The sequence below is a fragment of the Rhodnius prolixus genome, unplaced genomic scaffold (genome assembly GCF_049639745.1).
Source record: "Rhodnius prolixus isolate KJV_2025 unplaced genomic scaffold, Rpr scaffold_10, whole genome shotgun sequence".
Lineage (NCBI taxonomy): Eukaryota > Metazoa > Arthropoda > Insecta > Hemiptera > Reduviidae > Rhodnius > Rhodnius prolixus.
This window is the reverse complement of record NW_027411615.1, coordinates 19,297,123-19,312,516: the sequence shown is the minus strand read 5'-3', so window position 1 is coordinate 19,312,516 and position 15,394 is coordinate 19,297,123. Positions and strand designations below refer to the sequence as shown.

Here is a 15,394-nt window from a genome sequence, read left to right as displayed (position 1 = left end):
TTTGACACGCATTGTGAACCAATCTACTGATTCAAAATGTATGACATTCTTCTAATTACCAAAAGAAATACAAATCAACAATGACTTTAAGTGAGGTGAAATTGATTTGTCGCTAATTAAGTTGATTTAAAACAATTAGCAATCAGAGGTCTGATTGATTCTCATTGCTACTTTATTCTTAAAACACAATAGTAATTGATAATTTTCAAGTTAGTTACATAACTAACCACAATTACAGTGCTAAATTTACTTTTACTAATGAATAACTTGCGAGATTTCAATTAACTAAATAACTTTTGTTATTTACACGAGTAAAGAAGATTACTGTAGCCACATAATTGTTATGATCAAGGATTTAATGCATACATTTTTATCTTTAGTTTTTTAATTGCATCTTTAATCAATTCTGCTTCTTTAATTCTTCAATACATTATTGGTAATCACTGTATGAATAGCTATCACTGCCCAATTAAATGCATTATAACTTAATAAAACAACTGCAACTGCAAGGGAAATCTAAATATTACCAGTTACCAACCGCAGTTGGAAGTAATACTTTTAAAACTGTAGTCTAATCAGTGGAATAATTTTTGTATTTGTGGGCACGTCACAATGTTTTTTATTTAAACTTGGAAAAGAGAGTGTTGTTATTAAAGCCCACTTCATTGAAAGGATCAATTTAAAAAGTTACAAATATAAGGTAATTTCGTCTACAGGGAATTCCAGCCGTCATCCAGTCGTAGATCCAAGAAATATTCTTTAGCAATACCGGAGAACCCATCATTTTTAATCCAATGCTTTGTTTCTCAGAATTCATTCTTTTGCTCCAGAAAAGCAGCAAGTATTTTTTTTTTTTTTTTAATTTTTTATTGGAATTTACCACTGCAACAAGCAAATATGGTTAAAAAAAAAAATAATTGATGATCCGGAATATTGTAAAATAACTGAAAACCTGAGCAAGCATCTGTATCCTGTTGAACACACCGTTCATCCACAGAAATCAAGCGACGTTGGACATGGTTACCAGGATCGGTAACCAGACTCTTAACACCATATCACTGTTGGTGGTTGTTAGCCTGCAATAACTTTGGGGGTAATAGCGCTAGCGAAACTGCAGAACAATACGCCATGCACATTTACTAGCACTTTCAAATTACATTTCACTCGCACTGCACACTAGATCATAAACTTTCCCTGGTTACAATTTTGACTTCCGGTCAAGCGATCTTCTTATATTCTGAATTATGGCTGAATGCATATTCACTAACAATATGCAAGTGGTTTAGCCTGCGATTGCGCATCAATGCACTGATTTTTCCATATTTTTTCACGAACAGCTTTTATACTTTTTTTTATGTAAGATCGCCTACTTAGTAAATACGGAAAGCTACTACATAATGCCTTCCATAAAAGGTTACACAGTAAGGTTAAGTAAGGTAAGTTCTGTTGGAAAATATTGAACTTGATATGTAACATTCCAGTGAGTGACCTTTGTTTGTTAGATGTTCCCCTACTCTGATGTGCAGCCGATGCAATATGCCGTCAGTTAGTAGTGTCCTTTGCACAACCCGTAGCAGTTTGCACTCGTTTCTAAGAATTCTTTAAATAAAAATTCAAAGACGATAACTGCAGCTGATCTACAGTAAAAATCACCTTAACAGAAGTCGGTCTAAATGTACGTAATGTACGATACCATTTTACTATCACGTTAGTAACTACAATTCCTGTTTCAGGAAAAATTATCTTAAACCGAGACCAACAGCATTATGGTGTTACGAGTCCAGTAAACTCATCCTGGTAACCATATGTCCATCGCCGTTTGATTTCTGTGAATGGACAAGAATCGGTGTGTTCATCAGACTTTTTTCAGACAAGAAGACTTTCTAGGAATCCCCACACAAGACTTAAAAGAACAGAACTAAACAGACGCTATCGATAACTTAAAAGACGATAGATCTAAACTGTTTCTAGGCAACAAAAAGACTGAGCGGATGGACTAGAACTGTGGGGATCAACCAAACGCACCAATCTCCAAAGAATTCAATCTCTACTTCGATCCAAAGTTAACGCTCCGTTTTATGTCTCTAACCAGACTTCACATACAGATCTTAACATTCATTTTACCATCCAAGTCGCCAAAACACGATACAGGAAACTCCACTTCAAGCTGCGAGAAGTTTGTAGCGTTGGTTAGTTATTTGTCTCTTCAGTCTAGTGTAAAAACCGATCACTAAATTTGAAATTTCATGAATACTTAAAATTTAACGTGCTAGATTGTTTTTCCTCTTTCCTAGTTAAATGTTACTTGTAAAGATAACCTTATTTACTGTTAGGTTGCAAAGTTCACAAAATCGTTTGAAGTGTTCATTAAAAGCTTCCAAAAACTGGGAGAGAAAAAACAAAAATATAGCAATAGTACCACTGATTTGCAGAGTGCACTTTTCTTTTAAAATTTCACTATTAACAATTCAAGAAATTTATCTTTCAAAAAGAAAAAAAAAACCTCGTGATAAACTGAACTCTTTTACTGGACGTATTTCACATTTCTTGATAACCCCTCATAATATACTGAGACTCGCGATTTCTCAACAATGGATTGACTCAATCGAGAACCAAATGATTTAGAGAATGATCTCAGATTCAGTAACGCCAGTTACTTGATACAGAATCAATAAATTACAGATAAAGTACATTTTCTACTAAGTAAAACAAAAGAAGTTTGTAGATTCTGACAAAAAATGTATTGTAGAATAACTTTAATAAGTTAGCAGGCGAGTTATCTGCAATTTTATTTTCACTATTTTTTTGAGGTGTTTCTTTAATACATGCACGAATAACACATAAATAAACCCAACCCACGTTGAAAATTTACTCAAAACAAAACAAAAAGTCTGTTAATAAAATGCTTTTCAAAAAATGCGTCTAATTTTGTGTCTAACTCTTACACGAAATTAGACTATGGTACGTATATCTAGAAAATAAAGTTCTGCTAACTGATCTCACTTCTCGTGACAAGATGGTTCATTAATTTTTGTATTTAAATCACAAAATTGAGTGAAAACAAGGATATTGAATCATCTCTTTCTCAGTAAAATTTAATAAATGATGAATAAAATAATTTGATAACATAATCATCCAATCTAAGCTGGAAGTATACCATATACTTTCAACGGCCTTGAGATTTTGTTATTTGAATAATAATATTACAAGAACAATAATTATTGTTTAAGATTTTCATTTCCTGATTACGTTAAATTCATGGAAAGATTTTTCTTAAGTAACATAATCTAATCTTTCATACATAAAATCATTATTTTAGTATTTTAATAATCTTATAATAAGTGTGTTGAGCAATACAATTTATATTATTTTGTTCCAGAACTTTAATATTTATGTACGTAGAGGTTAATAAAAAACAGTATTTCCATATGAAATGTATAATTTACAACTAGAGTGAATTAAATTTATCTTCTGTTAAATCGAGGTAATAAAATTAACCACGATAACAGACCGAACCTTGTTTCTACCCGCAAACAAATTAGAAAATGATTATTTAGTTTAGAGTAGAAGTATAATCATTTCTAGAGATAGATAAAGTGGTAAAAAAATGTTACGTTATTCTGTTATATTGTGAAGTTTAATCAACCATCATTTTTTATTTAATTATTTATCTATGTACGATTTATTTACGCTGGCGAACGTGACTTTGATGACAGTGAGATTGTCTGTGAAATTAGAAATGATATTAACTAATACGAAGAAGGGTAGGCAGTAGGTCAGTGGACAGCGTATACTGGATTCAGAAGCGGAGTTACCGGGTTCGAATCCACGGATATGGCTAAAAGCATTCAAGTTGGTGAGAAATATCTATACTGATTAAATAACGTCTCAAACTTCTCATTAATTGATTGGTATAGACCAGGGGTCGGCAACCTATTTCAAGTAGAGAGTCATTTTTCCTTAAATAATTTAAAAAAATCTTAACGAAGAGCCGTAGGAATGATTGTGTAAAAAACTCTGTAGGTTATTTGCATACACTAATGATTATTTTATGATATTCAATAACATTTACATGTTTTATATATTTATTTTCACATATTGCAAAGTAAATAAACACATAAATAATAGCTAAACCTGAGTTTGAACGAAAAGAAGGCAGTTTTATACAGGGTGCATATTTTAAGACGGTTCAAATGAATTTCATGCTTAAACGGTTAATCTGAGCAAAAAATGGTAGAGGAAAAATTTGTTGCCAGTCATCTCTAGTTTCAGAATATGTGACTTGATTTTAGATTCCTGCCCGCATACGCGGCTGTCGCGCGACCAAAAGTGAGGATTCGCAGTTGACCCCCATTTTCATATACACAGTTTTAAGGATTATAAAAAGTTATGAAAGAATCCGGAAACCGCAATTCGATATCTTAAAAATTAAAGGTGCTAGGCCATTTCAAAATCTGGTATTTATTAATCGCATTTCAATTTTTTAACTTGTTATCAAAGAGAAAGAAGAGCACGCGATAGGTCATTTTTATGTATTTTTTCATCCCCTTTCTAATGAAAATATTGCCAAGGCAGTAAAGCTAGTATTTTTCTTAATATCGGGAAATATGACGTTTTCCTGGTGATTTTTCTAAGAAAAATCAAATGTTAAGAGCTTTAGATGTACTCAAGCATTCATAAAATGGCTAAAAATTAATTTTACATCTGTTACAAACAAGAAGGTTTAATAATTATTTGGTAATTTTGGGAAAGTTGTGTTTAATTATCAAAAAAATTGGAAATCTCCTGTCACATATTTAAATTATCAATATCTTAGTTTTAAAGGTTCAAACTTATACCTTAATTTATCAAATAATGCACTTTACTGAACTTGTGAAGCATGTACTGTGCCTTCAAAGGAGCCTCCTCTGGCTCGCAAGCCAGGTTAGCCTGGAAATTATCAACTGCTCTCTTTATCACTTTTGGTCGCTCGTCAGCCGCGTATGCGGGCAGGAATCTAAAATCAAGTCCCATATTCTGAAACTAGAGGTGACGGGCAACAAATTTTTCCTCTACCATTTTTTGTTCAGATTAACCGTTTAAGCATGAAATGCATTCGAGCCGTCTTAAAATGAACACCCTGTAAAATTGCGAGCTTTCTTTTATTATAATACTATTCAATTTCTAACCTAACACATTTTAAAATTATTTTTGAAAAAATATCTTTACTTTAATAAATGAACTTTTCATTTGTTTCAATTAAATTACAATATACGATATATTTCAGACAGTCTGAAGAGCCACACAATTTGGATTACTATACCTCAACACCATGTATTTGGTTTTCTTTGCGTTTTAAGATAGCTCTATCATCACCCAAGAAAATCTTTCTCTTTCAATTTCGACAAAGTCAAGCAATTGATCAGACTTATTACATAATATAACTTGAGTATTTCGGATACTTGTTCATTGTCTACATTCTCCAGAAAGAAAAGGCTGCAACTTCTGCGATTATTGTTTGTTAAATTATCCTCTCCACTATCCACAAAATAATGTGCGCCTTCTAGTTTCTGGTTAGATTAGATAGATTGAGATGTATTAGCTAGACCGTCAGTGAACATCACAAAATTGCTTCGAGTACAGCTTGTTGCCTTGAACTTGAGCTGAATATCGAAATAAATCCAACTTGCGTAATACTTCAGAATACTTGTGAAGATCAAGACAGCCACTCGCTCATTATGAATGTATGAAACAGCCCAACACTATTTGCCGTCAGTACAGGCGAATCTAAAGATAAAGAACGCCCTAGACTATGCGTACTTTCCAAGCTCATATCCTCTCTTTTTGTAATCAGACTGCTACATCCTTAGTAGATAAGTAGATGTACCACTCTTAGTTATTACTTGCCGTAGAAATTTTAAAAAAAAATGCTAGGGGCATTTTTTGAATTCAGCCTTCTCCTGCCCAGTTAATCAAATCAATGTTTTATTACAATAAAGATTGGTTTCTGCCCGACACATTCTGGGTTGTAATATTGATTTTCCAAACAACTAAAATACTATTATTGTTTTTGGTAATCTTTGTTATTGTATTTAAATGTTTACATTATTTGGAGATCATTACTCTCATTTGTCCTCTTTTTTAGGTGTCTACGTAATTTTTATTGTCTACAATATAACAATTATAAGACAAACTAAGGCATACGGATTCTAAGCTAAATCGCAATAGTTTAGAAAAAATGTTAATTTTCTGTAAATTCACTTGATTAAATACATGAACAGTACTAGATAGAAAGTTTGAGAAGGTACTGTCCTATGGCGGCATCTATTTATTAATTTTGAACTAAGTTACTTTTAAGTGATGAAATCTCGAGATCATCGCGTTTTAATCTTCTGAGTGGAATAATCAAGGGATTTTTCTTTTTTAATGCTAGAGTTAAATGAAATAGAACGTGATGTTAAATAAGTGTAGCATACTTAGGCATTTCTCTTGAAGTATGTTGAGGATGTTGGAGATTCGGAACATTAATAGTCTGAGAATGGATGAGCAATTAGTAGAAGACATATGGAGGGATGGCTTAGAAAAGAAGAGAATTGGTTATTGCCTGAAGTCGTTTCGAAAGCCATTGAGGATTGAGAAATAAATTGAGATGCTGGAGATTGGAGAGTGCAAAGAACCTGAAGATAACACAACGTGTTTTTGTTCAAAATTTAACACTATACAGTCGAGCCTCCCATAAAGGGGCACTCTTAGCGGCCGCCTCCATTTACGGACAGTTTTTGGATTTCCCCGTTTTACCCCTGTACACTTTCTATATAAAAGAACCTCCGTCTAACGGACACTCTACATAGCGACCGCGGGCATTGATTTTGGGGAACGGATAATATGTTTCACCTCCCATCAACGACCACCTTATTATTAAAAGTTCGTTTGACGCGGTGATCAAAATAATTATCCTCTCGCAAGTTTTTCTTATTTTCTGTTTTTTTTCTAAAGTTTCCTCTATAAGCTCCATACATCCTGTACCATTTTAATCATTTTTCAATATTACTTTGGACGAACAATATTATTTTTACCGATATGTCTCTCAAACGAAAGTGGTTAACTCTAGAAGAAAAAATAAATGTGTTGGAAGATTTTGCAAAAAACAAATAGAGCCATCATCAACTTGCCGAAAGGTTTGTTCTATTTTTCTAATAATAGATGATAGTATGATGGTAATTTTACCATAAATTATTATTGTTATGAATAAATGTGATGATTATTATAAAAATTGTTATAGAAATTATTAATTAAGTCAATAATATGTAGTTTTTTGATAAATTTTTTGGATAATTAAGAAAAATTGGATGCATATCATATAGATAAATAATTATGCAATTATGCACGTTTTTAAATCTATTAATAATAAACAATTTTTAATCTATATGTTTGGAAAAAAACCCATATTTTTTTCATTATGAAACTTGCCTACCTCCTTCTAACGGCCACCTCCAAACAGCGGCCACTTTGCTTCCCCGCCAGTGTCCGTTGTTGAGAGGTTCGCCTGTATATGTATATTATATAAATATATACAAAAATATAATAATCGAAAATTAATATTTATTTCTGTATCATACGATAAGTAAATAATTTTCCAAAGAAAACAGATATCATTAACTACTTTCTAATAATTATTGATAATAATTATATTATCCAAATGTATAAATATAACATGTTATATAACTTACTAAATAACCGAGATTAATGAATAAATAATCATTAGTAGAGTATAGTCCAACCTGGTTTTGTGCGATAGAGACCGCAGTAAGAAAAACGCACAAAAAACTGGTTTGACTGTATTGTTAATCACTTTTGGTGCCTGATTCATTAACACAAAGGGGAAACAAGATTATCGATACTAATCAATAGTTCATGATTAATATCGCTTTTTTTGCTCGTATATTATTTTTTATTTTATTTACTTTTCTTAGAATATGGAGAAGGTATGATGTAGTTATGAATGCAATTAGGAGCTACTTTTCATTTTTTTTAAATGCTGTTGGATCCACAGTTTTGGTTAATATCTTTTTCTTTTTATTCGTCCTTAATAGCGTGCAAGTTTTTTTTAGTTTGAATCGGTTTCGGCTCAGAGGTTGATCCATCACTTTTGAGAATAAAATTTGAATGAGCTGACTCATTGGGATTGTAGCAGCCGATTTCAGACTTTTCAAAGGAAATATTATATTTCATGTTTTAGAATGAAACAAAAATAAAATAATACTCATTTTAGGATCCGAGTGTGTGTGTACGATTTGTGTTTACTAAAAAAATAAAACTCACGGTAATTCATATTTTCGTGATATATTTTTGTCAATCTTTTCTACATTTCTTGTATTTCTTTTACTTAGATAGAAGTTTTCAAACTTAAACTAGACATTGCAATATGTGTAAACAGTATAACAGAAAACAAAATTTCATTCTCGATAAACATTTTTCAAGAAAAATTAAGTTTAAAAAAGTGGTTGCAAACCTTTTCGAGAAAAAGTACAGTAGTTTCATCCTTTGAACTTAGTGCACGTTTTCGTTTTAAAGCTTACCTTTCAAGTATCAGGGAATGAACAAAGTTTAGAGATTATAATTGAAATAAATTGGAAATAATTAAAATTATAATTGAAAAGTTTTATTCCACTAAAATAAGAGGATGAGAACAATATGTAGAAATAAATAATTCGTTAAATTCATTAAAAACAATTTCAGCCTGAAGAAAAATAAAATAAAATTAATCTTTTTACTTTTAAAGAGAAGCCAATCCATAACCGTCAGAAGGCACAAATTTTTCTCTAAAGTATTAAATATTGCTTTATTTACTCTGTCCGCTCAACGAGGATATTCCAGCATCGTAGTCCTATATTATAGTTTTTGTTTTTTAACGATTTGTAAAGTAGTAAAGATTAATTTACAAAATAAGAATACAAAATAAAAACAAGGTCACGGGAATCCTGGATATGAACAAATCAGCTCTGAAAGATGACTAAGCTTATAAAAACTTCTGTCACTCGTTGCTTAAAGTGGTCATTATTTAGGTAATAATTTACTTATATAAAATTAATATACAAAAAATAAAAAAATATATAAAGAACTAAAAACAAATTTGTCTTATTTAATCTTCATTATTTAGCAAAATTTTTCCTCAAACTAAACTTGCCTTGAATTCAGTTATTATCGTATCTTAAACTTATTTAACATTAATTCTAATTCTACAATTACTTTTTATTGTTAAGAGACTAATTTGCAACTCAACAAAATTTTGTAAAACTATTTAGTGTTTAACGATTCACTAGATTAAAGGAAAATCACTTTTTCAATTAATTTATCTGATTTTGTAATACTTTTTTGCAATTTCTTTTTTCATACCAATTTAAATAATTTAAAATAATTATCCATTTTTCTTTGAATAACTGGGGGAAGAATTTGGGGCTTCTACTTATGAGGGAGATCAGAACAATTGTTCGCTCGCTTGATGTAAACGCACCCTTAAAAATACAAGTCCCAGAAAACCGCTTTGGTTAGATTGGAGTAAGTTACGAAATATATCCCAGAAGTGTTCTATACTTTCTCAGCTTATTCTTCATAATGAAGTAACTCCTTATTCATGAAATGTTTGGCTTTATTAGCAGTTCTCTGCCTTCAACACCATTTATAATGGAACAGATGGTGAGTTATTAGATATATTTAAGAACTGAAAACAACAAGAAGCAGGGGATCTCAATAAAACAAAATTATGTATAAAATTTTGTAGATTAATACTATATTAAAAGATACAATACCGAAAACTGAAAGAAATATCGAGATCGCAAGAAATACAATCGATATAGGATATGATAATAACGTATCATAAATAATTTGCAGAAAATATTAATGACAGAATCGAAATTAAATAAATCAAAAGTAACCTAACTATTATGAGAGAGAAAGACTTGTGATCAATAATATCGATCTCGCTAAATATTTAACATGTTTACGAGTAAAACATCTCTTGAACAATACCATTATATCACCTGGACTGCAATTTTGGAGAACTCTTCAAGACAGGTAGTGTAAATAAAGCAAAATTTCAAACCATTGGTTTAAGAAAGATTACAACTTTACCGAAATTTCTGAATAGATTACTAGTTAACGGGTAGTCGCTGTTCTTTTTTTACATTTTAAATCCTCAGATTTAAGTTGTTCTACTGAATTTTACAAAACATATAATTCTGCCTAATCCAATTGAATAAAAAGAATTGCTTTTCAAGTTTTGTGATAATTATTTATTTACAATGTAGACTTTTTTATTTATTACATGAATAAATAAATTAGCAGCGAATGATATTACATTAACCTTTTAGGATTGATGAAATGTTCTTTTTATATTTCATTAATTAAAATGCATTTATTTTCTACTAGACCCCATTTAGCGACAATTTGTTCGTTTTTCCATCACAGAAATGCACTTTTGGAAGTGTGCGATGTACCTTAATCGACAAACGTTTTTCTAATTACGAATTTCATTAGGTTGCTGGTGAAGGGGGACTGTTAACTCACACTGTTCGTAGCCTAATTTGGAGTCAGATCATTTTCTTCAAGATTGGCAGTTCCACAATATTGAGAAAATTCAATGCTGCATTCTGTGCTGCCAAATCAAGTCAAACGAGACAAGTTATAACTATAACTTGTAAATAACCCACAACGTGACCCTCAGCTTTTACAAGGAACTGCGAACCGAGCAGCGTCTCCTGCGTTGAAGAGAACATTTTATTTTTTCTTTCTTCAGGGATTGGAAAAACTAGCGAACTAGAGCATCCCTCCCAAGCAGGGCAGAATTTAAAACAGACACTGCCAACCAGCTTAAACAATATACGTGGAAATAGATTGAAAACTTCACAAAAATACATGAACAACTAAATATTTTTCTAATAATTTGCTATCAACAAAGTAATTACAGTTCACACTCTACGGTATATTCATGAAATTTTAGCTCTTAGACAATGATAATAACTGTCTAACTTGTAAAAGAACAAGTACCCAACTGTTGTCTGTATTCTCAAAATTGCGAGTAAGTTTCAATTTGATTCCTTTGTTTTGGAACTTGAGAAACGTTGAAACTGCCGTGGTACCTTTTGGTTGGAGCACACCTCCAGTTCTGTTTTTTGACTATAAAATTATGACTTTAGAATTGATTAACGTTATCTTATAATCTCAGCCAAAATTTATAGCAACTAATACTGTCTGAAAACTGCGGCGAAAATTGTTAGGCTAACCGAAATATCATATCAATGATTAGCCCTGATTTCCTACTTCTTCTGTCTAGCCCTCCTCCAAAATAATCTGGATACACCCCTGTACGTGTCATCTATGCAACCCAATCCCCATATCATTTTGCTACAGCACTAATAGTCTTTTTTGATGACTGGCCATGACGACTTCATTAAAATAAAAAGATACTAATCTCATTAAAAGTCATCAACCTTGAAGCAGAAATGAAAACAGGTTTACCAGCTGCATCCTAGCGATTAAATGCTTTGTGTCAGAAGATTTAGTTTTATTGGGTACCACCCTGTTGCAAAATTAAGTGCATATCGAGTACAGAATAAGGTTTAGTACAATTAGTTCTGCGGCCGATGACCTCAAATTGTGACGCGCCTAAAAAAAAAAAAAATTACGCCCACTTGAATTAGGTTATATTAGATAGGTTATATAGTCGGAAAGGGATTTATGTTCCCCCTCTTCTAGACGCATAATTAACTGGTCAATGTATTCTGAATGTAGATAACAGCGCAAATTAAAAGATAACTAGTATAACATTTTATTCAGTTACTCTCTCTAGTTTTAAACAGTAAAATGAGGCCTGTGTTTAAAAATTACTTTTTTATAGACCTAAACCGCCAATAGTAATTTTTTTAATATTTTCAGCAGCTCCTGAATTATTTCAAACAACTATTTGGATCCTCTTCAGTATAAACTTTCCTACCGGCCATCCTTAAGTTAGTAAAATTTATTCTTTTTCTAATTAGAACAAATACTGAAAAGTCATTCTCAAATTTGTCATTCTCAAAATTTGTCACAAATTTTACATTAGAAAAATAAATCGTTACTCTCAGTGTAAGACAATCAAATTTATTCACTTGATTAAATTGTTATTTGGTTTAAAAAATGATGTAGATTGGCATTTTTATAGATCTCTTTGCTGTGTATCTTTATCTGTATCTTTAGAGAGGAGTTTGCCCAACACAGGTCAGGCCCTCTCTAAAACTATTATTACTAAGATGGTTATGGCTTTTTTTTCGACCGTTGTTGATAGATGATGATGACAACAGTTATGATGTTATATACAGGGTGTCCCAAGCTATATGGATAACGACTTTTTCTCGGAAACTATGATAGCTAGAAAAAAACTAAAAAATACGTGTTCCCTTAGTTTTTTGTTAGGAATCCAAATTTACTTTGTATTTTTTTTTCGGTGCTTCCAGAAGCGAGATATAGGCACCAACTTCATTTTTTCAAATGGGAAGGTGCGGTTTTTATTTCAGAAATAGATTCCTCTATTTTTTTAAAGAAAAATTTACTTGAACGGTTTTTTTCTGTGAGCGATATTTTAGAAGTTATGAATGAAAACATGATTCTTATAAGAAATGTCAAAATGATAATATTATTACGGTTTTTTGATTGAATAAGAAGAAAAGTACTATTTTATTATAAATTTTACTCCTCATTAATATTACAGATCATGCTCGAACTGGCCTTCACCATTAGAGATGCATAGACATGCTCTTTCCTGCCAATTGCCCTTACTGCCAAAGAAATAGATTCGGCTTTAACTGAGTTACAGGCATCTATTATTCTCTGCTTTAGTTCATGCAATTCCGGCTTGATTCTGATACACCTAGATTTAGAAATGCTTTTAGGTAAGCAGAAATAAGGAAAGAAAGAGAAAAGTTATGAATAATCACCTTGTTTTTCAGGTATCCCCAAAGGAAAAGTCCATAGATGTCAAATCCGGTGAACGAGATGGCCACTGAATAGCCTCCGTGATGGATATAACACCATCAGGCACGTAAAGAGATATCTCGATAGGCAATTTGATGGGCGTGTTATATCGACACGGGGGGCGATTCAGTGTCCACCTCGTTAACCGGATTTGACACCTATGGACTTTTCCTTTGGGGATACCTGAAAAACAAGGTGATTATTCAAAACTTTTCTCTTTCTTTCCTTATTTCTGCTTACCTAAAAGCATTTCTAAATCTAGGTGTATCAGAATCAAGCCGGGATGGCATCTGTAGATGAACTAAAGCAAAGAATAATAGATGCCTGTAACTCGGTTAAAGCCGAATCTATTTCTTTGGCAGCAAGGGACAATTAGCAAGAAACAGCGTGTCTATACATCTCTAATGGTGTAGGCCAGTTCGAGCATGATCTGTAATATTAATGAGGAGTAAATAAAATAGTACTTTTCTTCTTATTCAATCAAAAAACCGTTATAATATCATTTTGAAACTTATAAGAATCATGTTTTCATTCATAACTTCTAAAATATCGCTCACAGAAAAAAACCGTTCAAGTAAATTTTTCTTTAAAAAAATAGAGGAATCTATTTCTGAAATAAAAAACGCACCTTCCCATTTGAAAAAATGAAGTTGGTGCCTATATCTCGCTTCTGGAAGCACCGAAAAAAAAAATACAAAGTAAATTTGGATGTCTAACAAAAAACTAAGGGAACACGTATTTTTTAGTTTTTTTCTAGCTATCTTAGTTTCCGAGAAAAAGTCGTTATCCATATAGCTTGGGACACCCTGTATACTCGTAGCTCTACATTAAACTTCACAAACGTTTTTATAATACCCTGAAGAAGGTAGTAAAAAATTACCGAAACGTTGCATAAGTTGTATTTATTGATGACCGCACCTCGATATTCACCAAAAATCAACTATTATTACTAATATTAGGCGCCACAGTAGCCGAGCGGTTAGAGGCGAGACCAGTAAAGCTAATATGCATTGTGGTACTGGGTTCGATTCCCGGTCTTGGCCTTGGATTTTATTTAATAGTTAAACGAGAAATAGTAAAGTACGTTTGCTAGTCGCCTCCGTCCACGACACCTAGTAAATGGTAGTTGGACGTTAAGCCCCGCCTGAAAAAATAGGCGATTACTTTACTTTTACTTTTTTACGGCGAGGAGAGTAATTAGGCTCAATTTAAAAAAATATTTTTAGCCACCCAAGCAAACTGAATCGTCAGCGGCTTCGAGACTTCCTGAGGTCTAAAAATCATCATAATAATCGGGTTCCTATAAAGAGCGTTACAATTTCTCTCTCTCCTCTTGTTTTTCAAGCACCACTTACATATTCACCATCATATTTACAGTAAGTAAATTACTAAAATACATTTTTAAAAAAAGGCTTTAAGCCAAAAATTTGACACTCCAATAATTGTACACAAAAAAATAAAATTTGGATAGATTGCCTAAATGGCTGCGGAGAGTCGAACAAAGGATTCTACACTTTGACGGCTGCGAAAAACTTGTAAAAACCATGAAGCACTAGTTTAACTACAGGGTTTCACAATTTACACAATAAGTTTTTTTGAAACTAATTTGTTGCTTAAAAAAATCGATTAAATTTACTCCGCACAATCGATTTGCTTCAAAATTTGGAATTTCAATTACTTATACATATATTTAACACCTATCTCACGTAAATGACTTTTTTATTGGAAAGCTTAGCCAAATCTATTTCGTAAAAACTTTTCCTGACTTTGAAGGCCACAAAATAGATATTTCAGAGGAAAACCGCAAAACCAAAAATCGGCACGATCACAGTACTTCCCTTAATAATAGAGCAAGCGAGAGTAATAACTAAATTAACATTGTAATGAATTAAATAAGAAAATAGTTTTAATATATATATATATTCCCAAATATATTACTCTATCACTAAAACTCTTTTACAGATCTGATTGCGATGTATACATTATAAATACATCGAAATATTGGCACTCAATGATACAACATGAACCCGGGCTCTAAGCGACCTTTCCGACAATCTGTCGAGTTTCGTTCTCTATAAAACAATATTCACCTTTTTTTCGCTCACTAGCTTTTTTTTAAAGAAACAGTGCAAACATGACATAAATACAAAATGCAGAGATATTCAGTAAGTTGTTTTTAGGCTTACGATTGAACAAGTCAAGATTGCAGGTAGTTCCGTTTCTTATGGCACTAGAAAAAAGAAGTTGTAGTTTCGGCTTTTACACAAAATCCACTTTGTCAAAAAAGAAAAATAGATAAATTTAACTATAAGGGTACTCATGTATTTAGGAAATAGAAACTACTTCCAAGAATATTTTAAAATTTTGTGAATTTGAGATATCTAAATCGAAACCTGCATTTTACCAA

General features: G+C 31.9%; 1 protein-coding gene across 5 annotated transcripts in view; it reads right to left on the bottom strand.

Moving 5' to 3' along the window:
• The window catches only part of LOC141456740 (ATP-binding cassette subfamily G member 4-like), a 120,198-nt gene that overhangs the window by 25,376 nt on the left and 79,428 nt on the right, over positions 1-15,394 (bottom strand). The gene's annotated exons all lie outside the window — the stretch shown is intronic.